At 36.0% G+C, this 24,897-nt stretch overlaps 1 long non-coding RNA gene across 1 annotated transcript; it reads left to right on the forward strand.

Annotated features, from left to right (window-relative positions):
- Window positions 1-1,802: 1,802 nt before the first annotated feature.
- Window positions 1,803-23,264, forward strand: LOC102165980 (uncharacterized). Its single transcript, XR_297817.4, has 3 exons — window positions 1,803-1,937; window positions 8,102-8,221; window positions 23,076-23,264. It is a non-coding gene; the product is annotated as an uncharacterized LOC102165980 (long non-coding RNA).
- Window positions 23,265-24,897: the final 1,633 nt, after the last annotated feature.

The following is a 24,897-nucleotide window of genomic DNA, read 5'->3' on the forward strand; positions in this document are numbered from 1 at the left end:
GGAATTTAGGTATTAAGAGTATTCCAGGTACTTATTTTTAAAAAGAGATGTCAAAGATTTATTTATTTTTAAATAGGCATAGGTAAACAAAATATGATCTGATTTTTGTATGTTATGAATTATTTCATTTTTATACACCCCATGGAAAATGGAATAATGTTATTTGATATATAAACTGTTGCTTACAAACTCTTGTCTCCCTCAGTTGATTGATCGGGTTTTTTTCTACTTTCATTACTAACAATGGCTATCAGTAAAGACTCAGCCTTTGTGACTCTGAAAATGGAATTTTGTTTATTTTGGTTACTACAGAGTGGGGAGAAAGCACACATGTATATAAATAGCAAATACTCAAGTTGAACTTGAAATCTTAGGTGAAATTTACACTGAGCATCAAAATAGATGGATAAATAGGAAAAAAAAAGGTATGAGGAAGATGCAGAAGATATACATGGAGTATTGCTGAAAATATACATGGAGTTTTCTATGAAAAGATTTGGCTTATAAGGAAAAGTCTGGGTAAAATTTCAGGATTTAAGAGAATACCAATAAAGTGAAGATTGACATTAACCAGACCAGGCTATAAATACCACACAAAGAGACCAAACAAGTCCTCCCCTGACAGGTCTGACCACCTCTCCCCTTCAGAGCAAACCTATAATGAGCAAGACTGGAATGAGACCTGTTGTTCTTTTAGGATCAGCGAAACTTAATATGTTAGTTAGAGCACTTTTGTTTTTGGATGAGTTCATGTTTGTGTACTTACCTGATTACTGTGTTAAGTATGGGTTAAACCACGCAGCATAACGGTACAGTCAAGGCTCTACAAGTGTCATCATTTAATCATCTCAATGACCTTTCTTGTCTTATCACTCAGACTAATATGACATCTTTTCTCTCAACATCATTTTGATGCGAAAGAGGAAACCACTTTCATGTTTAAGAAAAATCTCTAATTACCTGTGCTGAGAAAAAGGAAAATAACGAGGAAGTAAACACACCTCTTTATCTGCTCCATCCTATACCCTTGGAAAATACTAGTGCACAGAGCTTGTTTTTATATTAATAGCACTGACATATATTTTTATTTCCTTTTTGTTCTTTTAAAATATGCAATATGTGACATATCTTATAGGAATACCATACTCTGCAGCTGTTAGAAATGTTGACTGATTAACTGATTATATATCATTAAATAATAATCATGTTTCATTATTTACTGTTCAGTATTTCAACAATTATTTAGTAGTACAATTTCTGATAGAATTCTTAATAAGATATATCTTTTGGGATGTTATCTATAAATTATCAAGATACATGAGCAATATGTAAAGGCATTGATAACCTATTTTAATATCATTTGTAATTTATAATGAATTATGACCTAAATATATATTGATTAAATTATCACTTGATTTGATTAGGGAGTATTCAACACATGTTGATTGAAGAATTGCCATGTAAAAGCAATAGGCTAGTTTCCAAGGTGCTCATGTAGTCAGAAAACAAAAGTGATGTGGTTCTACGTAACTTTCCAATTGAAATAAACATTATATCAAATTAATATTTGTAGGTAACACATTTAATGAACCTGTCAATTTTACTAGTGACTCAAACTGCAAATGCAGTTTTGCAAAGAAAACCACTCCATTATAGACAGTAAATTAATACAATGAAAATTATCTATGATGTATAGTGTGTGCTTGATATACCTGATTCTAAAGTAGATGAGAGCTTTCAATTGTAAGTGAGTAAGTGAGACAATAAATCCAAAGCAGTGATTTTCAAATTGTGTTTCACAGATACCTAGAGGGCTTCAGAACCTTGTCTGAAAGGGGAAAGCTGAATGGGCAGGAGGGATATTGATTAGAAGATCTAATTTACATATTGGCATCTCCTAAATTTCTTTGAAGACCAAGCTGTACTTTAAAAGAAAGGTATGAAAAAATCCTTGTTCAATCACTTATTGAGATAGTCAGAGGAGACATAAACATTTTATTTAAATTAAAATCACCATAATGAGAGTCTGGATAGTTCTTTTTCGTTGCTTGTTTTATCTCCATTATGCAGCACAGTCCTGGCACATGATAAGTGCTCAAAAATAGTTATTTGTATCAGTGCTAATGATGACAAATTGGCCAATATCTTGCATATATACAATGATCTTTAATCCCAATAGGCTCAGAGAGTAATTGCACAAAACTTACATTTTGATTTTACTTGTCTTGTTTCTGTGTTTAGGATTGAGTTAAATTTGTTGTGCTTTTGTATTCACTTTAAATTTTAAAATTTTTTTTTTTTTTTTTTTTTTTTGTCTTTTGTTGTTGTTGTTGCTGTTGTTGCTATTTCTTGGGCCGCTCCCGCGGCATATGGAGGTTCCCAGGCTAGGGGTCTAATCGGAGCTGTAGCCACCGGCCTACGCCAGAGCCACAGCAACGCGGGATCCGAGCTGCGTCTGCGACCTACACCACAGCTCATGGCAACGCCGGATCGTTAACCCACTGAGCAAGGGCAGGGACCGAACTCGCAACCTCATGGTTCCTAGTCGGATTCATTAACCACTGCGCCACGATGGGAACTCCTAAATTTTAAAATTTTACGTGGGTCCAGGGTAAAGTGAAATTGTATTTTTTTTTTTTTTTTTTTTTTTGGCTTTTTAGGGCCACACTTGTGGCACATGGAAGTTTCCAGGTCAGGGGTTGAATCGGAGTTGCAGCCGATGGCCTTCACAACAGCCACAGTAACATAGGATGTAGGATCTGATCCATGTCTGTGACCTACACTGCACCTCATGGCAATGCCGGATCCTTAACCCACTGAGTGAGGCCAGGGAAGGGATCGAACCCGAACCCACATCCTCATGGATACTAGTTGGGCTCGTTACCACTACTGAGCCAAAATAGGAACTCCAGAATTGTATTCTTTGAAACTACTTAAAAAGGGGAAATCTAAAAGAATAAATTTAACAGTCGATTTGATGAGATTGTTTAGGTTCAAAATGAAGTGACTAGTGAAGCCATATTTATACGTATCAACTAAATACACAGCTCTTATTATCTGTACTAATAAGCATCCAATGAAGCAGTTCTAAAAACTCACAGAAAATGAGTTGAAGACACAAAAGTCATTTTTTAAATCTATAATGGCCTCATTTTTTAAAGGATAGATGAGTCTCACAGTATTTTACAAAATTGTCTTATGTTTCCTGCTAAATTATTTTGAAGCATAAACAAGCATAAAATGATATTATCAATTTCTTTATAGATACTTTAAACATAGTCTTATAAAAATGTATCCAGCAAAGTTTCAACATGTCTACTGAAATGCATTCATAGATTTTTTTTCAGAACTTAATCTATGAGACTTGAAGGAGAATCATGCACTATTAGGAAAATATTTTTAAGCTTTTTACTACAGACATTGCAACAAGTATGTGAAGTGGACAGGCAGTGATGAAAATACAACTAGTACTGTTGCCTCATGATATACCCTAGAGATAATTCAAGAGTGCACATCCAAGATATTAGTAAATAGAAGTCTAATATCATATGAAATCTTAATGATATAACTAGGAAACGGAAGGAGTATCACAGATTTTGCAATAATTTTTGTACAATGCATTAGAGTACAATATAAAGTCTCTTACTTGTAAAACATTGGAAAAGTACATAATATGGAAAGAACAGTTAAAGTTTTGTCATCATTAAATATGTTGGCAAAGATCTAATGATGGCTGTGAGTGAGGACAATGGCAAAGAATATAGGAATAGTAGTTTTCTAACAGCTGTAGCAGAAATATGCATATAGGTTTTATATCATTGTTTGGAAGACAGATAAATATGCTAGTCCTTAAGATGCATCATCTTTCATAATAGTGATAGATAAATGTCATAAAAATGATATATGTTATTACATCTGATCTTTAAATTGCAGACTTTTCAGAACTATTTGTAGTGATGCAGCAATGAGTTTTAAAACTTAGATTTTTTTTTTTTAAAGAATGGAAATTGACTATTCCATGACAAGGTGTTAGTACAAATACTTCAAGTAAACAAGAAACACTCTTGTTTTTTTAATACAGCAACATTGTTAACTAAAATTAGCTCAGATATAACATTGCTTCCCTCTCATATATATCTTGATAAATTTGGAGTAAGCAAGAGAAGCTCTATATAGCAGTATATCAAAGGCTTTGTACATACTGAGAATTGAAGACAAAGTATCAGCAATCAAAACAGAGCTTTAAAGTTATTATTGGAGATGCAAACTATATATATGTGTGTGTGAGAAAGACTTGAAACTTTGATATAGAGTGATGTGGCTAAATTTAGAAACTGACATTATTGAACACAGAATGTATAAAAGATCTGTTCGAAAATTACTTTCCAAAGAATGATAATTTAAAATGGATGAGGAACTGTTCATCAGCCAATTTCAACTTGAAAATTTAACAATTAAGGATTAAGAGCAGATGTTGGATAATGTTCGTGATTCAACCTTGAAACAATTTTCTACTACTTCTCTTTTAGTCTTCCAGATGAGTTAAACTGAAGAGCATCACAAAATTTCAGGATGAGCTGTTTAAAAACTATTGTCACTTGCAATTGTTCTATGTGATGCAAAATTGTTTTTACCTATTGCAATCCAAAATAAAACAAATAATTTGGATGTTGAAGCTGATATAATGTTGCTGGTTCTCATTTACAATCTCTACTTACAAATTTTTGTGTTGAAGATAAATAAAACTCTTATTGATTGCCTTTAGGGTAAATACTATATTTTAAGAAAAAGGCATACGTATAAATTACAAACTTATGTATTCACTGTTTGTGGTTCTATGTTAATTTTCATTTAGAGAAAAAAGTTCATCTGCTAAAAATGTTTGAAAAGTAGGATCTAGATGTCCTATTCAAGTATTAAGGTAAAGGATATGGCTCTAATTTTCTCATTTAAAATATGGTGATCATAGTATTTAACTGCCAGGGTTGTTGTAAGAATTAAAGATAATATGTGAAATGTTTACAGATAACTTATGAAGCAAAATAGAAGCACTCAGCACAGTGTCTGTCCCAAAATAGTCATGCTATAAATTGTTAATTTTATTACTCAAAGAAGTAAGTAATAAATGCGAATGAAAGAGAAACAATTTCTTGGAGCACACTGGACTATTTAGAAATTTCTAGCTTCCACATCACAACTCAGCTACTGATATTTTTTAACTTGGATTTTGTCACAGTTCCTTTTGAAAATCTGACAAGAACCATGGATTTGCTCCCACTAATGTAAACTTTTGTTCCAGTCTTCACAGTTTTCCCATACAACCTAATCTATTCATAGAGTCTGGATTAAGGTCCATTCCTGGAGTTCCTGTTGTGGCTCAGGGGTAATGAACCCAATTAGTATCTATGAGGATGAGGGTTTGATTCTTGGCCTCGCTCAGTGGGTTACGGATACGGCATTGCTATGAGCTGTGGTGTAGGTCGAAGATGTGGCTCAGATCTAGTGTTCCTGTGGCTGTGGTGTAGGCTGGCAGCTGCAGCTCCGATTCAACCCCCCCAGCCTCGGAACTTGCTGCAAGTACAGCCCTAAAAAGACAAAACAAAAACAAACATTCCTCAGGTTTGGTATTTAGTATTTAGAGATTGTAATGATACCATTAGTTCTTCAATGATATAAACCCAGGATTTTTTTTTTCTCAGCTAATAATTGACAATCACAACAACTATAAGATTTCTGAATTCATCACATTGATTTATTATTTTTTTGTTTGTACAGAACATTCTTATGACCACTAAATTGGATCCAAGTTCAGATTTTTGCATAGTCTCTTGTCTTAAAGTGGAGAAGATAGCTATGAAAGAACTGACTTCCCTTTGTTCTAGTGATGAGCCTATAATTTTCAAAAATTCCTTCCCCAAGCTATGGACTATACTCAAAAATCGAGACATGTCATGGATAAGCAAAAACTAAAGGAGTGATGCAAATGAGCTGAAATGCTGTAATTAGATCACTAATTTCTTTTACCAAAATTATACATTTTGTTAAGTGGGCCACAGGGAATGTAACTTATTCTTTTTATATTTTGCATGTTTTTAAAAGGTTTTTTTTTTCCACATTAAAACCAAAATTACCCCTTTTCTTTCTTCTAAAAAAATAAAAGATGTGGATGATTAGGATTACAGTACATCAGTTAGCGTCTGTTCTCTTCATAATATATCATATGTCAAAACTTCTCTCTTTAAAATAACAAAAATGACCTTTTGGTGCCATAAGCTCTGGCTGACCTTTTAGTAGCCATAACAGTGGCAGAGAAACAATAAAGATACATCAAGCAAGAGTTCCGTCTTGCCACTGGGCTACCCAGGGCATGAACCAGAGTATTGTATGGAATTTGTGCTCCTAAATTTGTAAGTAAAAATTAACAAAAAGACTTTCTATTATGAGAATCAACTTCATGACCTTGAAGTGGTATTTAAGGATTTCAGGTAACATAAAGCTTACAGCAGTCTGCACTTTAGAGAAAATGACATTTTCGGAATATACTTTAGTGAGTGATATAAATATCAACGTTTTGAAAGCTACGTATATAGCTTAAAGGAAATTTATTAATGGAAAATAGAGTTTAAACACAAGCCTAGTATGGCTTAATTTAGAAAATAATTTAATAGCGAATAAGTGTTTTTTATTTGGCTGCTTCTCATTAATTAAAATGTTAACATCAGCTTGTCACAGAGGAACTATTTCTTTTCAAAGGACTTGGAACCACACACTGGCTGATGTTTGAAATCCTGTATCTATATGATTTATCTGTAGGGCACCATTTGAACATTTATTATCTTTGCTGTCCAGAGTTTCTAATTTTGTTTATGTTTTTCGTGAAGTGTGGAATCGCAATTATGAATTTATATAAACCTAAGCTCAGTAGTTAAATAAGATGAAAGACCAGAATTACTTCAGTACATTCCAGTGTGTGCAAATTGGGATTCTGGTTACAATGAAGCTCCAGCTTCTAGTTAAGTTGTTTGGGCAGCCAGAATGGGCAGGAAGGAGGATGGCTTCATCAAAGAGACTGGGTCTGTGCAAGGGAATTTGGCACATTCAAGAACAATGAGTTCAGCTCTTCAAATAAGGTTGCAGTAAGCTCTTCTTTTGCTGATATTATTTGTTCATTGATAGACATTTGTGATCATTTCTCTCCTGGTTATTTTTGCTATAGTCTTTTAATTTTAGGAAAAACTTATCTGTTAAAAAAATAACCAAAGTTTAAAGCAAAAGAATTTGGAATCTCTTTTAAAAATAATGGGATAATTGTTCAATTCTCTCTTGAAAATTTGTATTTAAAGAAGCGTTCAAAACAATAAGTTCTTATTTATAGATATTTTCTTCATACAATTAAATTTTGGAATTAAGTTTACAGTAACTTTCATTATGGAACTTATTTATTTATTTTTATTTTTATTTTTTGGTTTTTGTCTTCCAGGGCCGCACCTGTGGCACATGGAGGTTCCCAGGGTAGGGGTCAAATCTTAGCTATAGCTGCTGGCCTACACCACAGCCACAGCAATGCAGAATCTGAGCCACGTCTGCAACCTACACCACAGCTCGCAGCAACAGTGGATCCTTAACCCACTGAGCGAGGCCAGGGATCAAACCTGCGTCCTCATGGATGCCAGTCAGATTTGTTTCCCCTGAGCCATGATGGGAGCTCCCCCCAGGGGACTTCTTGTAAGTAACTCTTGGCTTCATTCATTTCTTCAACGGACATTCTGTTAAATATCTACTGTGCACTGGGCTCTAAGTTTTTGGAAACAAAAATGAATAAAACAAAGACAACTCTCAGAACAAATCATGTTGAATTGTGCTGTATCTCTGTTTCCTCTCCAGTTTGGCTACATCATGTTAAAATGATTGGTGGAGCTCACAAAAACTGTCCTTTAAAACACGTCATTTGTGGGAGGGCATGGGGGGGGAAAGAAAACTGCATAAGCAATCTATTTAGTAGCTTTGAATAGAAGCAATTTTAAAAGTGTCACTAGTTTTCCCCTTCATACTGCCTTTTCTTGATGTCACCCTTTCTCTTCTGCACTTGTCTCTCTTTCAGGGTCCTGGTGAGACAACCTCTTGCAAATAGCATCCTCTTCCCCAGTTGTTAGTCTGCACGTGGAAGTTTCTGAAGCACTTATTGCTGGTACCACTCATCTGATATTTGTTACATGCTATCGTGAGTTATCTTGATTTAGTGTTTGCCCTAATTTTGTGATCAGAGTCAAATTCTGCAAGGAAACCTCCATATTTTCAAGGATTTTTCACTCTTAATAAGGTGTCCTGATCTTTTGGACAGGTTGGGAAGTGGTTGTGATGATATTTTTCATTATATGTTGCCAGATACAGTGCCTTGATTATTGCTGATTATTGACCATCTTCTTTTATCCTAATGCATAACACACATCATCATTAGAGGGAGTGAAATGAGTAAATATCAAAATCTTGGGAAGGCTCAAGTGACAAAAATAACGATAGCTTCTACCTCAGGAAACACAGACGGTATGATACAGGGAATGACATAATAAGTTTCAGGATAGGAATCAATTTTAAGTGGCATCCAAATTAGAAACTGTTCTCTTCCTACGAAAATTCAGGAAAGCTTAAGAAGCCCATCATGCTTCAGTTGCAAAAGTCCCAAGTTTATGTTTTCCTAATCTGTTTTCTAAATGGCAATCCCTTTAAGGTAGGAATCTGAGACTTGCATCCTTCTGCTTAAAAACCATTTCGTGACCCCCTTGCACTCACTATGAAGCTCAAACTCGTTAATGCATCATATGCAAGACTACTTATAACTGTTTCCCAACCAACTCTAGCTTTCATTTTTGTATTTTTTTCTCCATAATATTTGATGGGCAAATTGAATTATTGGCTCCCTACAAGATTGCCTGTCTCTTCTTCTGGGCCTCTGAAAGTGATACTTCCTTTTGTAATAGCCTTCCTTTTCTTTGGGTAGATAAGTCTTTTTGAACTCTTTTATGAAACCTTCCGTTCCCTGCTGTCCGTTCCCCTCTGTGCCCCCACAGCAACCTATGCAAAATATGCTTAGTATGACTCAGCTACTCAACTCCAGGACCACTGCTGGAATCTTAGCCTATTCAAATTGCACTGTGGGAAACCATGCACTTAGAATAAATTATCAATTTTATACAGCTCTGAGGCCATGTCTATGTCATAGTTCCAACCTAACCTACTGCATTTTTTTTCTTACTAGTTTTCACACTGCCTATCCTGAGACCAGGGTTCTATAAGTATGGTCTTAGTGTGCCATATAGGTTTACTTATAAAAACTGAAGACTGCCTGCACTGGCCCTACAGACTCACAGTTGCCAGTCATGGGGTCTGAGTAGCTGTTTTTATTTATTTTTGTATTTATTCATTTATTTATTTATTTTATTACTCAAATCAATTTATCACATCTATAGTTGTATAATGATCATCACAGTCCAATTTCATAGGATTTCCATCCCACAACCCAAGTACACCCCCCAACCCCCCAAACTTGTCTCCTCTGGAGACCATAAGTTTTTCAATGTCTGTGAGTCAGTATCTCCTCTGCAAAGAAGTTCCATCTGTCCTTTCTTCAGATTCCACATGTCAGTGAAAGCATTTGATGTTGGTGTCATTGTATGGCTGACTTCACTTAGCATAATAATTTCTAGGTCCATCCAGGTTGCTAAAAATGCTGGTATTTCGTTCTTTTTAATGGCTGAAGAATATTCCATTGTGTATATGTACCACAGCTTCTTGATCCGCTCCTCTGTCGATGGACATTTAGGTTGTTTCCATGTCTTGGCTATTGAAAATAGTGCTGCAATGAACATCAGAGTAAATGTGTCTTTGTGAGTCATGGTTTTCTCTGGGTAGATGCCAAGGAGTGGGATTGCTGGATCAAATGGTAGTTCTATGTTTAGTTTTCTGAGGAATCTCCATACTGTTTTCCACAGTGGTTGCACCAATTTACACTCCCACCAACAGAGTAATAGGGTTCCTTTTTCTCTACACCTTCTCCAGCACTTATTGTTTATAGACTTGGATGACGGCCATTCTGGCTGGTGTAAGGTGGTCCTCATTGTGGTTTTGATTTGCATTTCTCTAATAATGAGTGATGTTGAACATCTTTTCATGTGTTTTTTGGCCATGTGTATGTCTTCTTTGGAGAACTGTCTGTTTAGATCTTCTGCCCATTTTTGGATGGGGTTGTTTGTTTTTTTGGTATGGAGCAACTGCAGAAGGTGTTTATAAATTTTGGAGATGAATCCCTTGTCAGTTGAATCACTTGCAAAGATTTTCTTCCATTCTGTGGGTTGTCTTTTCATTTTGTTTAGAGTTTGCTTTGCTGTGCAGAAACTTTGAAGTTTGATTAGGTCCCATTTGTTTATTTTTGTTTTTGCTGTCATTACTCAAAGAGCTGGATCTGAGAAGATGTTGCTGTCGTTTATGTCAGAGAGTGTTTGGCCTATGTTTTCTTCTAAGAGTTTTATAGTGTCTGATCTTATATCTAGGACTTTAATCCACTTTGAGTTTATTTTTGTGTTGTCGTTTATGTCAGAGAGTGTTTGGCCTACGTTTTCTTCTAAGAGTTTTATAGTGTCTGATCTTATATCTAGGACTTTAATCCACTTTGAGTTTATTTTTGTGTATGGTGTTAGGGAGTGTTCTAATTTCATTCTTTTCCATGTGGCTGTCCAGGTTTCCCAGCACCACTTATTGAACAAGCTGTCCTTTCTCCATTGTATATTCTTGCCTCCTTTGTCATAGATTAGTTGGCTGTAAGTGCATGGGTTGAATTCTGGGCTTTCTATCCTGTTCCACTGATCTATATGTCTGTCTTTGTGCCAGTACCATGCAGTTTTGACGACTGTTGCTTTGTAGTATAGTCTGAAGTCCGGGCGCCTGATTCCTCCAGCTCCATTTTTCTTTTTCAGGATGTCTTTGGCTATTCTGGGTCTTTTGTACTTCCAAACAAACTTTAAAATATTTTGTTCAAGTTCTGTGAAGAATGTCCTTGGTAATTTGACAGGGATTGCACTGAATCTGTAGATTGCCTTAGGTAGTATAGTCATTTTGATAATATTAACTCTTCCAATCCAAGAGCATGGTATGTCTTTGCATCTATTTGTATCATCTTTGATTTCTTTCATCAGTGTCTTATAGTTTTCAGAGTATAGGTCTTTTGTCTCTTTAGGTAGGTTGTTGTTTTTTTGTTGTTGTTGTTGTTGTTGTTTTGTTGTTGTTGTTGTTGCTATTTCTTGGGCCGCTCCCGCGGCATATGGAGGTTCCCAGGCTAGGGGTTGAATTGGAGCTGTAGCCACTGGCCTATGCCAGAGCCACAGCAACGCGGGATTCGAGCCGTGTCTGCAACCTACACCACAGCTCACGGCAATGCCGGATCGTCAACCCACCAAGCAAGCGCAGGGACCGAACCCGCAACCTCATGGTTCCTAGTCGGATTCATTAACCACTGCGCCACGACGGGAACTCCTCTTTAGGTAGGTTTTCTCCTAGGTATTTAATTCTTTTGGATGCAATGGTAAACAGGATTGCTTCCCTAATTTCTCTTTCTGGTATTTCATTGGTAGTGTATAGAAATGCCATCAATTTCTGTGTATTAATTTTGTATCCTGTGGCTTTGCCAAATTCGTGGATGATCTCTAATAACAGTTTTCTGGAAGAGTCTTTAGGATTCTTTAGGTATAGTATCATGTCATCTGCAAATAGTGATAGTTTTACTTCTTCTTTTCCAATTTGGATTCCTTTTATTTTTTTTACTTCTCTCATTGCTGTGGCTAGAACTTCCAAAACTATGCTGAATAGTAGTGGCAAGAGTGGACATCCTTGTCTTGTTCCTGATCTCAGCGGGAATTCTTTCAGCTGTTCACCATTGAGAATGAAGTTAGCTGTGGGTTTGTCATATATGACCTTTATTATGTTGAGATATGTTCCCGCTATATCCACTTTCTGAAGGGTTTTTATCAGAAATGGGTGTTGGATTTTGTCAAAGGCTTTTTCCGTGTCTATTGAGAGGATCATATGGTTTTTATTCTTCAGTTTGTTAATGTGGTGTATCACACTGATGGATTTGTGGATATTGACGATCCCTTGCATCCCTGGGATAAATCCCACTTGATCATGACGTACAATCCTTTTAATGTATTGTTGGATGTGGTTTGCTAGTATTTTGTTGAGGATTTTTGCATTGATGTTCATCAGTGAAATTGGCCTGTAGTTTTCTTTTTTTGTGGTATCTTTGTCTGGTTTTAATATCAGGGTGATGGTGGCCTCATAGAATGAGTTTGGGAGTATCCCTTCCTCTGCAATTTTTTGAAATAGTTTCAGAAGGATAGTTGTTAGCTCTTCTCTAAATGTTTGATAGAATTCGCCTGTGAAGCCATCTGGTCCTGGACTTTTGTTTGTTGGAAGTTTTTTAATCACAGTTTCAATTTCAATTCTTGTGATGTGTCCATCCATATTTTCTATTTCATCTTGGTTTAGTCTTCGAAGATTGTACTTTTCTAAGAATGTATCCATTCTTCTAGGTTTTCCATTTTATTGGCACATAGTTGCATATAGTAGTCTCTTATGATCCTTTGTATTTCTGTGATGTCTGTTATTACTTTTCCTTTTTCATTTCTAATTTTATTGATTTTCATTTATAATTTCTCTCTTTTTTGCTTGATAAGTCTGGCTTGGGGTTTATCAATTTTGTTGATCTTTTCAAAGAACCAGCTTTTCATTTCATTGATCTTTTCTATGGTTTTCTTTGTTTCTATTTAATTGATTTCTGCTCTGATCTTTATGATTTCCTTCCTTCTACTAACTTTAGGTTTTGTCTGTTCTTCTCTCTTGAACTGCTTTAGATGTAAAGTTAGCTTGTTTATTTGGGCTTTTTCTTGTTTCCTGAGGTGGGCTTGTATTGCTATAAACTTTCCTCTTAGAACGGCTTTTGCTATATCCCGTAGGTTTTGGAGTGTTGTATCTTTGTTGTCATTTGCTGCTAGGTATTTTTTAATTTCCTCTTTGATTTCTTCAGTGATCCATTGGTTGTTTAATAGCATGTTGTTGAGTCTCCACGTTTGTGTTTTTTGCAGATTTTTTTCTTGTTGTTGATTTCCAGTCGCATAGTGTTGAGGTTGGAAAAGATGCTTGATATGTTTTCTTAAAGTTATGATATGTTTTCTATAGGTTGGATTCGTAGCCCAGGATGTGATCAGTCTTAGAGAATGTTCCAAGTGCACTTGAGAAGAATGTGTATTCTGTGGCTTTTGGATGGAATGTCCTATAAATATTTATTAAGTCCATCTGGTTTAATGCATCATTCATGGCCTGTGTTTCCTTAATTGATTTTGTGTCTAGATGATGCGTCCATTGCTGTAAGTGGGGTGTTAAAGTCTCCCACTATGATTGTGTTATTGTTGATTTGTCCGTTTAAGCTTGTTAGCAGTTGCCTTATATACTGTGGTTAACCTATGTTGGGTGCGTAGATATCTAAAATTGTTATATCTTCTTTCTGGATTGATCCTTTGATCATTATGTAATGACCTTCTTTGTCCCTTAAGATATTCTTCATTTTAAAGTCTATTTTTTCTGTTATGAGTATTGCTACTCCAGCTTTCTTTTGATACCCGTTTGCATGAAATATTTTCTTCCATCCTCTCACTTTCAATGTGTATGTGTCCCTAGAAGTGAAGTGGGTCTCTTGAAGACAGCATATATATGGATCTTATTTTTGTATCCATTCAGCCAGTCTGTGTCTTTTGGTTGGGGCATTTATTCCATTAACATTTAAGGTAATTATTGATATGTATGTTCTTATTGCCATTTTATTAATTGCTTTGGATTTGTTTTTGTTGCTCTTTTTACTTCCCTTCATTTCTTGTTCTCTCTTCTGGTTTGATGACTATCTTTAGTGTTGTATTTGAGTTGATATTTCCCATTTGTTTGTGCATCAATTGTAGATTTTTGGTTTGCAGTTATTCTGAAATTTTGATGTAAGAGTCTATATGTATATAAGATTGTTTTAAGTTGTTGTTCTCTTAATTGCAAGGTCATCTCCAATGTCCTGCATTTGTACCCACCTCTTCTCTTGATTTCTGATTTTGGTGGCATAATTGTGCATGGATGATTTCATATCTTTACTGTATATATACCTTTACTGGTGAGCCTTGTCATTTGTGGTAGTTTTGCTTCCTGTTGCTTTTTTTACTTTTCTGCCTAGAGAAGTCCCTTTAGTATTTGTTGTAAGACTGGTTTCCTGTTGCTGAATTCTCTCAGCTTTTGCTTATCTGTGAAGGTTTTGCTTTCTACTTCAAATCTGAATGAGAGCCTTGCTGGGTAAAGTAATCTTGGTTGGAGGTTTTTTCCTTTCATCACGTTAGGTGTATCATGCCACTCCCTTCTGGCCTGCAGAGTTTCTGCTGACAAATCTGCTGATAACCTTATCGGGGTTCCCTTGTATGTTGTTTCTTTGGCCTAGTTGCTTGCTTGCTTCTTTTTTTTTCATTCAACATACGATTTTATTTTATTTATTTATTTTTTATTATATCCCGCTGAACAGCATGGGGATCAAGTTATTGTTACATGTATACATTTTTTTCTGCCACCCTTTGTTCTGCTGCAATATGAGTATCTAGACATAGTTCTCAATGCTACTCAGCAGGATCTCCTTGTAAATCTATTATAAGTTGTATCCAATAACCCCAATCTCCTGACCCCTCCCACTCCCTCCCTCTCCCATCAGGTAGCCACAAGTCTATTCTCCAATTTCATGATTTTCTTTTCTGAGGAGATGTTCATTTGTGCTGGATATTAGATTCCAGTTATAAGTGATATCATATGGTATTTGTCTTTGTTTTTCTGACTCATTTTACTCAGTATGATAGTCTCTAGTTCCATCCATGTTGCTGCAAATGGCATTATGTCATTCTTTTTTATGGCTGAGAAGTATTCCATTGTGTATTTATACCACATCTTCCGAATCCAATCATCTGTTGATGGACATTTGGGTTGTTTCCATGTCCTGGCTATTGTGAATAGTGCTGCAATGAACATGTGGGTGCACATGTCTCTTTTAAGTAGAGCTTTGTCCGGATAGATGCCCAAGAGTGGGATTGCGGGGTCATATGGAAGTTCTATGTATAGATTTCTAAGGTATCTCCAAACTGTTCTCCATAGTGGCTGTAACCAGTTTACATTCCCACCAACAGTGCAGGAGGGTTCCCTTTTCTCCACAGCCCCTCCAGCACTTGTTATTTGTGGACTCATTAATGATGGCCATTCTGACTGGTGTGAGGTGGTATCTCATGGTAGTTTTGATTTGCATTTCTCTAATAACTAGTGATGTTGAGCATTTTTTCATGTGTTTGCTGGCCATCTGTATATCTTCCTTGGAGAAATGTCTATTCAGGTCTTTTGCCCGTTTTTCCATTGATTGATTGGCTTTTTTGCAGTTGAGTTGTGTAAGTTTCTTATATATTCTAGAGATTAAGCCCTTGTCAGTTGCATCATTTGAAACTATTTTCTCCCATTCTGAAAGTTGTCTTTTTGTTTTCTTTTTGGTTTCCTTTGCTGTGCAAAAGCATTTCAGTTTGATTAGGTTCCATTGGTTTATTTTTGCTCTAATTTCTATTGCTTTGGGAGATTGACCTGAGAAAATATTCATGATGTTGATGTCAGAGAGTGTTTTGCCTATGTTCTCTTCTAGGAGTTTGTTGGTGTCCTGTCGTATATTTAAGTCTTTCAGCCATTTGGAGTTTATTTTTGTGCATGGTGTGAGGATGTGTTCTAATTTCATTGCTTTGCATGCAGCTGTCCAGGTTTCCCAGCAATGCTTGCTGAATAGACTTTCTTTTTCCCATTTTATGTTCTTGCCTCCCTTGTCAAAGATTAATTGACCATAGGTGTCCGGGTTTATTTCTGGGTTCTCTATTCTGTTCCATGGGTCTGTCTGTCTGTTTTGATACCAGTACCACACTGTTTTGATGACTGTGGCTTTGTAATATTGCTTGAAGTCTGGGAGAGTTATGCCCCCTGCTTGGTTTTTGTTTCTCAGGATTGCTTTGGCGATTCTGGGTCTTTTGTGGTTCCATATAAATGTTTGGATTGTTTGTTCTAGTTCTGTGGAAAATGTCATGGGTAATTTGATAGGGATTGCATTGAATCTGTAGATTGCTTTGGGTAGTATGGCCATTTTTACAATATTGATTTTTCCAATCCAGGAACATGGAATATCTTTCCATTTCTTTACATCTTCTTTGATTTCTTTGATGAAAGTTTTATAGTTCTCGGCATATAGGTCCTTTACCTCCTTGGTCAGGTGTATTCCGAGGTATTTGATTTTGTGAGGTGCAATTTTAAAAGGTATCGTATTTTTGTATTCCTTTTCTAATATTTCATTGCTGATATACAGAAATGCAACTGACTTCTGAATGTTAATCTAATATCCTGCTACTTTGCTGAATTTATTAATCAGTTCAAGTAGTTTTTGGGTTGAGTCCTTAGGGTTGTCTATGTATAGTTATCATGACATGATACTAGTTGCTTTCAATATTTTCTCTTGGTCTTTAATTTTGTTCAGTTTGATTAATATGTGTCTTGATGTGTTCCTCCTTGGGTTTATTTTATATGGTACTCATTGTGCTTCCTGGATTTGAGTGGTTGGTTCCTTTCCTATGTTAGGGAAATTTTCAGCTATTACCTCTTGGAATATTTTTTCTGTCCCCTTCTCTCTCTCTTCTCCTCCTGGCACCCCTATAATATGGATATTGGTGCGTTTAATGTTGTCCCAGATTTCTCTGGGACTCTCTTCATTTGTTTTCAGTCTTTGTTCTCTTTTCTGTTCCGCTTTCGTAATTTCCACTAATCTGTCCTCCACCTTGCTTATTCGTTCTTTTGCCTCCTGTAATCTTCTCTTAGCTGCTGCTAGTGAATTTTTTATTTCAGTTATTGCATTTTGCATCTCTTCTTAAGTTTTATATCTTGTATTTCTTTGCTCAGTGTTTCCTGTAAGTTATCCATCTTTGCCTTCAGCATCAATAGTCTAAAGTTTTTTTCCTGGAGGCTGAGAATCTCCTCATCGCTTAGCTGATGTTCTGGGTTTTTTTCTTTCTCCCTCATCTGAGTTGTAGTTCTCTTTTAATTTTTATAGGTTTTTGGTGTCGTGACCTTTTACAGCCTCTCTTACTTCTGGTGTCTTCCCCCCTTGTGGCTGAAGTTGGTACAGGGGCTTGCTGTAGGCTTCCTGAGGGGAGGGGCTGATGCCTGCCCCTTGGTAGGTGGAGCTGATTCTAATCCCTCTGGTGGGTGGGGCTTTGGATGGGATTAGAGCTGGCTTTGTGCCTGAGGGGTCTTTAGGCAGCCTGTTTACTGAGTTGTGGGGCTGTGACCTTGCCTGGATTGTTGTCTGCCCTGGTGCTTCTCAGTACTGATGGGTGGGGCCAGATTTTCCCAAAATGGCCACCTCCAGAGAAAGGCACAGCTGCTGAATATTCCTGAGAGCTTTGCTTCCAGTGCCCTTCCGTCACAACAAGCCACATTCACCCCTGTTTTCCCAGGAAGTCCTCCAAGAACTGCAGTCAGGTTTGACCCAGATTTCTATGGAGACTTTGCTTTGCCCTGGGACCCAGTGCACGTGAAAGTCTGTGTGTGCCTTTTAAGAATGGTGTCTCCATTTCCCCCAGTCCCGTGGAGCTCCTGCACACAAGCCCCACTGGCCTTCAGTGCCAGATGCTCCAGGGGCTCTTTCTCCCAGTGCCAGATCCCCACACATGGGCGTTTGATGTAGGGCTCAGAACTCTCACTCCTGTAGGTGTGTCTCTGTGAACCAGTTAGTTTCTAGTCTGTGGGGCTTCCCACCTGGGAAGTATGGGGTTGTTTATATCACGTAATCACCCCTCCTATCTCTTGATGTGGTCTCCTCTTTGTCTTACGGAGTAGGTTATCTTTTTTAAGGTTTCTGGTCCAGTTGGTTGAAGATTGCTCAGCCTAAAAAAAAAAAAAAAAAAAAAAAAAGTTGCTCAGCCTTTAGTTGTGAATTTTGTTGTTTTTAGGAGAGAAGTTGAGCTCCAGTCCTTCTATTCCTCCATCTTAATCCCATCTCTGAGTAGCTGTTTTTAAAATAGGGTATTCAGGATATTCCTCTGCCACCTATAGTTTGGTAGTTGACTTGAAACTTCTTGAAGGCACCAGCTGTGTCCTAGTCACCTTTTTATATTCAACACATATTCTAGAATGCAGAAGCATTTAATATATTTTTAATGAATATATATATATTCCTAAATAGGGGAATAACCCTGTATTCTGCAACCTTGCTACAGTCATTTATTAGTTACAGGAGGCTTTTTTGTCAGTTCTTTGGGATTTTCAACATACTTGATCTTGGCATCTGCAAACAAACTTTTATTTCTTCCTTCCCAGTGTGTATGCTTTGCTTTTCTCATCTTGTTACATTAAATAAGATATTCAGTGTGATGTTGAATAGGAGTAGTGAGAGGGGACATCCTTGCCTCATTTTCAATTTAGAGCAAAGTCTCTAGTTTTTCATCATAAATTATGATGGTAACTGTATGCCGGTTTTTTCACAGATATTCATTATCAAGTTGAAGAAATTCTCCTCTGTTCCTAGTTTCCTAAGTATTTTTTTAAAATCCTAATGAGGAGTTCCTACTGTGGCTCAGTGGTTATGAACCTGACTAGTATCCATGGGGACATGGGTTCGACCCCTGGCCTTGCCTTAGTGGGTTAAGGATCTGGTGTTGCCATGAGCTGTAGTGTAGGCCGCACACGTGGCTCAGATCCCAAGTTGCTGTGGCTGTGGTGTAGGGTGAAAGCTACAGCTCTGAGTAGACCCCTAGCTTGGAAACTTCCATATGCTGTGGGTATGACCCTAAAAATACAAATAATAAAAAAAAATCCTAAATGCGTGTAGCATTACGTCAGATGTTTTTGATGCTTCTATTGATAGGATAATATGATTTTTCTTCCCAGAATGTTGATGTGGAGGATTGCACTAAATTAGTCTTGTATACATGGAAAAATACCCCACTTGGTGATGGTGTATAATTACTTTTACCCACTATTGAAATCCATTTGCTAATATTTTGCTGAGGATTTTTATATTCTTATTCACAAGGCATATCGATATGTAATCTTGTAATTTTCCTTTCTTTTCATGCCTTTGCTTGGTTTTGGCATTAGGGTAATTGGTCTCAGCATGATTTAGGATATAATCCCTTTGCTTCTATTTTCTGCAGTAGACTATGTGGAATTGGTGTCATTGTTTCACAAATATTTGGTAGATTTCATCAGTGAATTAAATCTGGACCTGGTGCTTTTTGTTTATGAAGGTTACTAATTAATGATTTAATTTCTCTAATAAATGTAGGCTTATTCAGATTATTTCTCCTTGTGCAAATTTTGGTAAATTATCTTTCAAGGAATTAGTCTACTTCATCTAGGTTTTCTGATATATGGCCATATAATTATTGATAATATTCCTTTATTAGCCTTTTAATACCCATAGGACAGTAGAAATGACCTCTCTCATTTATTTCTGATATTTGTAAATTGTCTTCTCTTTTTTCCCCTTGGTTATTCTGGATACAATTTAATCAATTTTACTGATCTTTAAAAAAAAAAAACAGCTTTTGGTTTTACTGATTTTCTATGATTGATTTTGTCTTCAATTTCATTGATTCTTGTTCTAATTTGTATTATTTCTTTTCTATTGCTTACTTTTCTTTTCTTTCTTTCTTTTTTTGCGTGGGGGGTGCACACCAATGGTATATTCAACCCCAGGCTAGGGGTCAAATCAGAACTGCGGCTGCTAGCCTGAACCACAGCCACAGCAATGCCAGATCTGAGCCAATCTGTGATCTACACCACACCTCAGGGCAGTGCTGGATACTTAATCTACTGAGCGGGGCCAGGGGTTGAACCTGCATCCTCATGGATATTAGTTGGTTTCATTACCCCTGAGTCCCAGTGGGAACTCCCTGATTACTTGGTTTTAATTCGTTCTTTTTTTTCTAGTTTTCTAAATAGCTGCTGAAATTCTTATTTTTGGATATTCATTTTAATATATATTTTCAATTTTATAAATTTTTCTTGGAGCACTTCTTACAAAATTTGATAAGTTGTACTTCATTTTTATTTAGTAAAATATTTTAATATTTCTATTCAGCCTTCATTTCTCCATGTAGTATTTAGAAGTGTGTTATTTAATCTCAAAATACTTGGGGATCTTCCACTATCTTGCTATCTTTTTGTTAGTGATATCTCGTTTAATTTCACTGGGGTCTAACAGCATACATTGTATAATTTTTATTCTTTTGCATTTGTTAAGGTGTGTTTTATGACCTGGAATTTAGTCTGTATTAGTAAATGTTCCATGTGAGCTTGAGAAGAATGTGTATTCTACTGTTGTTGGATGGAGTATTCTATAATTGTCAATTAGATCTAGTTGATTTATGGAGTGATTTCATTTAACTAAATCCTTACTGATTTTCTGCCTGCTGGATCTGTCAATTACCAATAGAGTGGTGTTGAAGTTTTCAACTGTATTAGTGATTTTGTCTGTTTCTCTTCTCAGTTTTATAAGCTTTTGTGTCATGTATTTTGGTGTTCTCTTGTTAGGTGCATACACATTAAGGATTGATGTGTCTTGTTACAGAATTGACTTCTTTATCCCTGATAATTTTCCCTTAAGTCTGCTTTGTCTACAATGTTATAGACATTCCAGCTTTCTTCCAATTAGTATTGACTATCTTTATCACTTTATTTTTAATCTTTCTGTGTCTTTAATATTTAAAGAGAGTTTCTTGGGGCCAACCTGTAGTTGCATCCTGTTTTTTATCCATTCCAAAATCTCTATCTTTTAATTGGTATCTTTAGACAATTCATATTTAAAATGATTATTGATATTTTGGGACTAACATCTACCATATTTAGGGAGTTCCCCTTGTGGCTCAGTGGTTAATGAACCCAACTAGGATCCATGAGGATGTGGGTTCAATCCCTGGCATCACTCAGTGGGTTAAGGATCCAGCGTTGCCATGAGCTGCGGTATAGGTCACAGACATGGCTCAGATCTGGCATTGCTGTGGTAGTGGCATAGGCCAGTGGCTGCAGCTCTGAATCGATTCCTAGCCTGGAGAACCTACATATATGCCTCAGGTGCAGCACTAAAAGAAGCAAAACAAACAAACAAAACTACCATATTTGAAACTGTTTTCTATTCACTGTCTGTGATTTTGTCTTTCACTCTTTTTCCAATCTTCTCTGCTTTTGAGTATTTTATCTGATTTCATTTTCTTTTTTATGATATAAATAAATTACAATTTCATTTCAAACTTTTTTCAGAGTACCCTGGTTTTCCTTACACATTTACAACTACTCTAATTCCACTTTGAAATAAATTATACCACTTTATGAGCAGTGCCTTACCTTATAATAGAGTGTTCCCAGTTCTTTTCATTCTTTGTTACATTGTAGTCCTTCATTTCACTTATCTGGAAGCTAAAATAAACCAATACATTGTTGCTATTATTATTTTGATCAAATCATATTATTCATTAGGTCAATTAGAAATAAGAGCTATCAAAGATTTTCTCTTCATTTACCCTTTCTGTAATATTCTTCCTTTCTTTAGGTAGAGTTGAATTTCTCATTTTATTATTTTCCTTCTCTCTAGAACTTAAACATTTCTTTCAAGGCATATCAACTGATGACAAATTTCCTCAGTTATTGTTTCTCTAAGTTTTGATTTCTCCTTCACTTCTGAAGAATAATTTCTCTGGATGTAGAATTCTAGTTTGGTGGGTTTTCACTTTTAAGACTTTGAATATTTCCATTCACTCTCTTTTTGCTTGTATGGATTTTGACAAAAAGCCTGATGTAATGCTTATTTTTTGTTCCTCTGTATGTAAGTTTTTTCTCTCCTCTGGCTTCTTTCAAGATTTTTCTGTCTTTGATTTTCTGCAATTTCAAAATCGTAGATGCTATACCCAGGTGTAGAACGTTTGGCATTTTTTCATCTTGGTGTTTGTTGTTCTCTATAAACTTCCTGGGTCTGTGCTTTCATGCCTATCATTAATTTTGGAATATTCTCAGCCATTTTTGCTTCAAATATTTAAAATATTTTTGTTCCTTTCTCTCTTCTCCTTTTGGTGTTCCCATTACACGTACACTATGAATTTTACCACTTTCCTACAGTTCTAGGCTATTAAAGTATCTATTGACATATCTTCAAGGTCACTGATTCTTTCCTTATATATGTACAGTTTACTGATGAGTCCATCAAAGGCATTCTTTTTTGTTGCAGTGATGTTGATTTACATCATATCCTTTTGATTCTTTCCTAGTTTCCATTTTTCTGCTTACATTGCCCATCTGTTTTTGCATGTTGTCCTCTTTTTTCCATTAGATCCCTTTGCATATTAATCATGGTTTTTTTTATGTTTATTTTATTTTTTTGTCTTTTTGCTATTTCTTAGGCCACTCCCACGGCATATGGAGATTCCCAGGCTAGGGGTCTAATCGGAGCCGTAGCCACCAGCCTACGCCAGAGCCACAGCAACGTGGAATCGGAGTCGCGTCTGCAACCTACTCCACAGCTCACGGCAATGCCAGATTGTTAACCCACTGAGCAAGGGTAGGAACCGAACCCGCAACCTCATGGTTCCTAGTCGGATTCATTAACCACTGAGCCACGAGAGAACTCCAAATCATGGTTATTTTAAAATTCCAGGTCTGATAATTTCAAAATATCTTCCATATTTGAATATGATTCTGATGCTTGCTTTATATTTTCTGACTGTATTTTTTTGCTGCTAAGCATACGTTGTAATTTTCTGTTCAAGTCAGGCATGCTGTGTGAGGTAAAAGAAACTGAGGTGGATAAGCCCTTGGTGTGAGGTTCTATATTTATCTGCCTAGGAATTAGACTGAATTTACTTTTGCTATACCCTGCTTTCAGGGTTTAAAATCTTCTCTAACGTTATTGTTTTTGTCTCTTCTCTTGACTCTGGTTTTTCTAGACACTCCTTTTTACTAGGATTTGAGGTTCGCAGTTCTTTTTGGCTGTAATCTGCTCTACTACATGAAAAGACAACCCACAGGATGGGAGATAATATTTCCAAATGATGTGACTGACAAGCAGTGAATCTCCAAAATATACAAATGACTCATACAACTCAACAACAAAAAACCAAAAACAAACAAACAAACAATGCAATAAAAAATGGACAGAAGACCTAAATAGGCATTTCTCCAAAGAAAACATGAATGGCCTATAGGCACATGAAAAGATGCTCAACACCACTAATTATTAGATAAATGCAAACCCAAACTGCACCAGTCAGAATGGCCATCATTAAAAAGTCCACAAACAAATGCTGGAGAGGGTGTGGAGAAAAGGGAACCTACACTGTTAGTGGGAATGTAGACTGGTACAACCGCTATCAAAAACAGTATGGAGGTTCCTCAGAAAACTAAATATAGAACTCCCACTCCTGGGCATATATATGGACAAAACTATAATTCAAAAAGATACACGTACTCCTATGTTCATTGATACAGCACTATTCATAATAGTCAAAACATGGAAACAACTAAAATATCCATAGACAGATGAATGGATTAAGAAGATGTGGTATGTGTATACAATGGGATACTACTCAGCCACAAAGAGGAATGAAATAATTCCATTTGCAGCAACATGGATGCAACGAGAGATTCTCATATTAAGTGAAGAAAATCAGAAAGATAAGGACAAATACCATATGATATCATTTATATATGGATTCTAAAATATGGCACAAATGAAGCTATCTACAAAGCATAAACAGACTCACATAGAGATCAGACTTGTGGTTGCCAAGGGAGAGAGGGGAGGGAGTAGTATGGACTGGAAGTTTGGGGTTAGTAGATGCAAACCATTACGTTTAGAATGGATAGACGATAAGGTTCTACAGTATAGTAAAGGAAACTATAGCCAGTCTTTTCAGATAGTACATGATGGAAGATAATAGAAAAAAATGTATATATATTTATAAATATAAATACACACACACACATATATATATATATATATATATATATATATATATATAACTGGGTCACTTTGTTATACAGCAGAAACTGGCACAACATTATAAATCAACTGTACTTTAAAATTTGCATTAGCAAAGATGTCAAAAATTAGGTGAAAAATCAAGATAAATTTAGATGCACAATATAATTTGTTTTATAAAGTATACTTATGTCTCTTCATATGTACTTCTAGATATAGTTTTACATTTATATATTTTAGTAAGAAAAATAGTATAACATAATTCATCTTAATGTCAACAGTAGTTATTTATGGGAGTTACTGTTGTGGTGCAGCAGAAATGAACCCGACTAGTATCCATGAGGGTAAGGGCTTAATCCCTGGCCTGGCTCAGTGGGTCGGGGATCCAGCATTTCCATGAGCTGTGGTGTAGGTTGCAGCTGCAGCCTGGATCAAGTGTTGCTGTGGCTATGGTGGTAGGCTAGTCTGGGAACTTCCATATGCCACAGGTGTGGCCTAAAAAGCAAAAAAAAAAAAAAAGTTATTTATGAATGATAATGTTATGGGTGATGATACCCTAGTACTTTTCTTTACAAATTACAAAATTTCCAAATTCTTTAAAATAAGCTTTCATTAAATGTAAAATCATAAGCACACATTATTAAAAATATATCATCTTTTACTTTTGATTTTTAAATCCATGGTATACAATGTGAGGTGGAACTCATATACAAAACATTTATTTTAATAATAATAATTACTGATTAATCAATACTTATTCAGTTCTGTCTCCTCTTATAATCACATTC

This window comes from Sus scrofa, chromosome 16, assembly GCF_054392235.1.
Source record: "Sus scrofa isolate SSC_HxYL_T2T_F1_AM1 chromosome 16, Sscrofa_HxYL_maternal_Yorkshire_Landrace_v2.0, whole genome shotgun sequence".
Lineage (NCBI taxonomy): Eukaryota > Metazoa > Chordata > Mammalia > Artiodactyla > Suidae > Sus > Sus scrofa.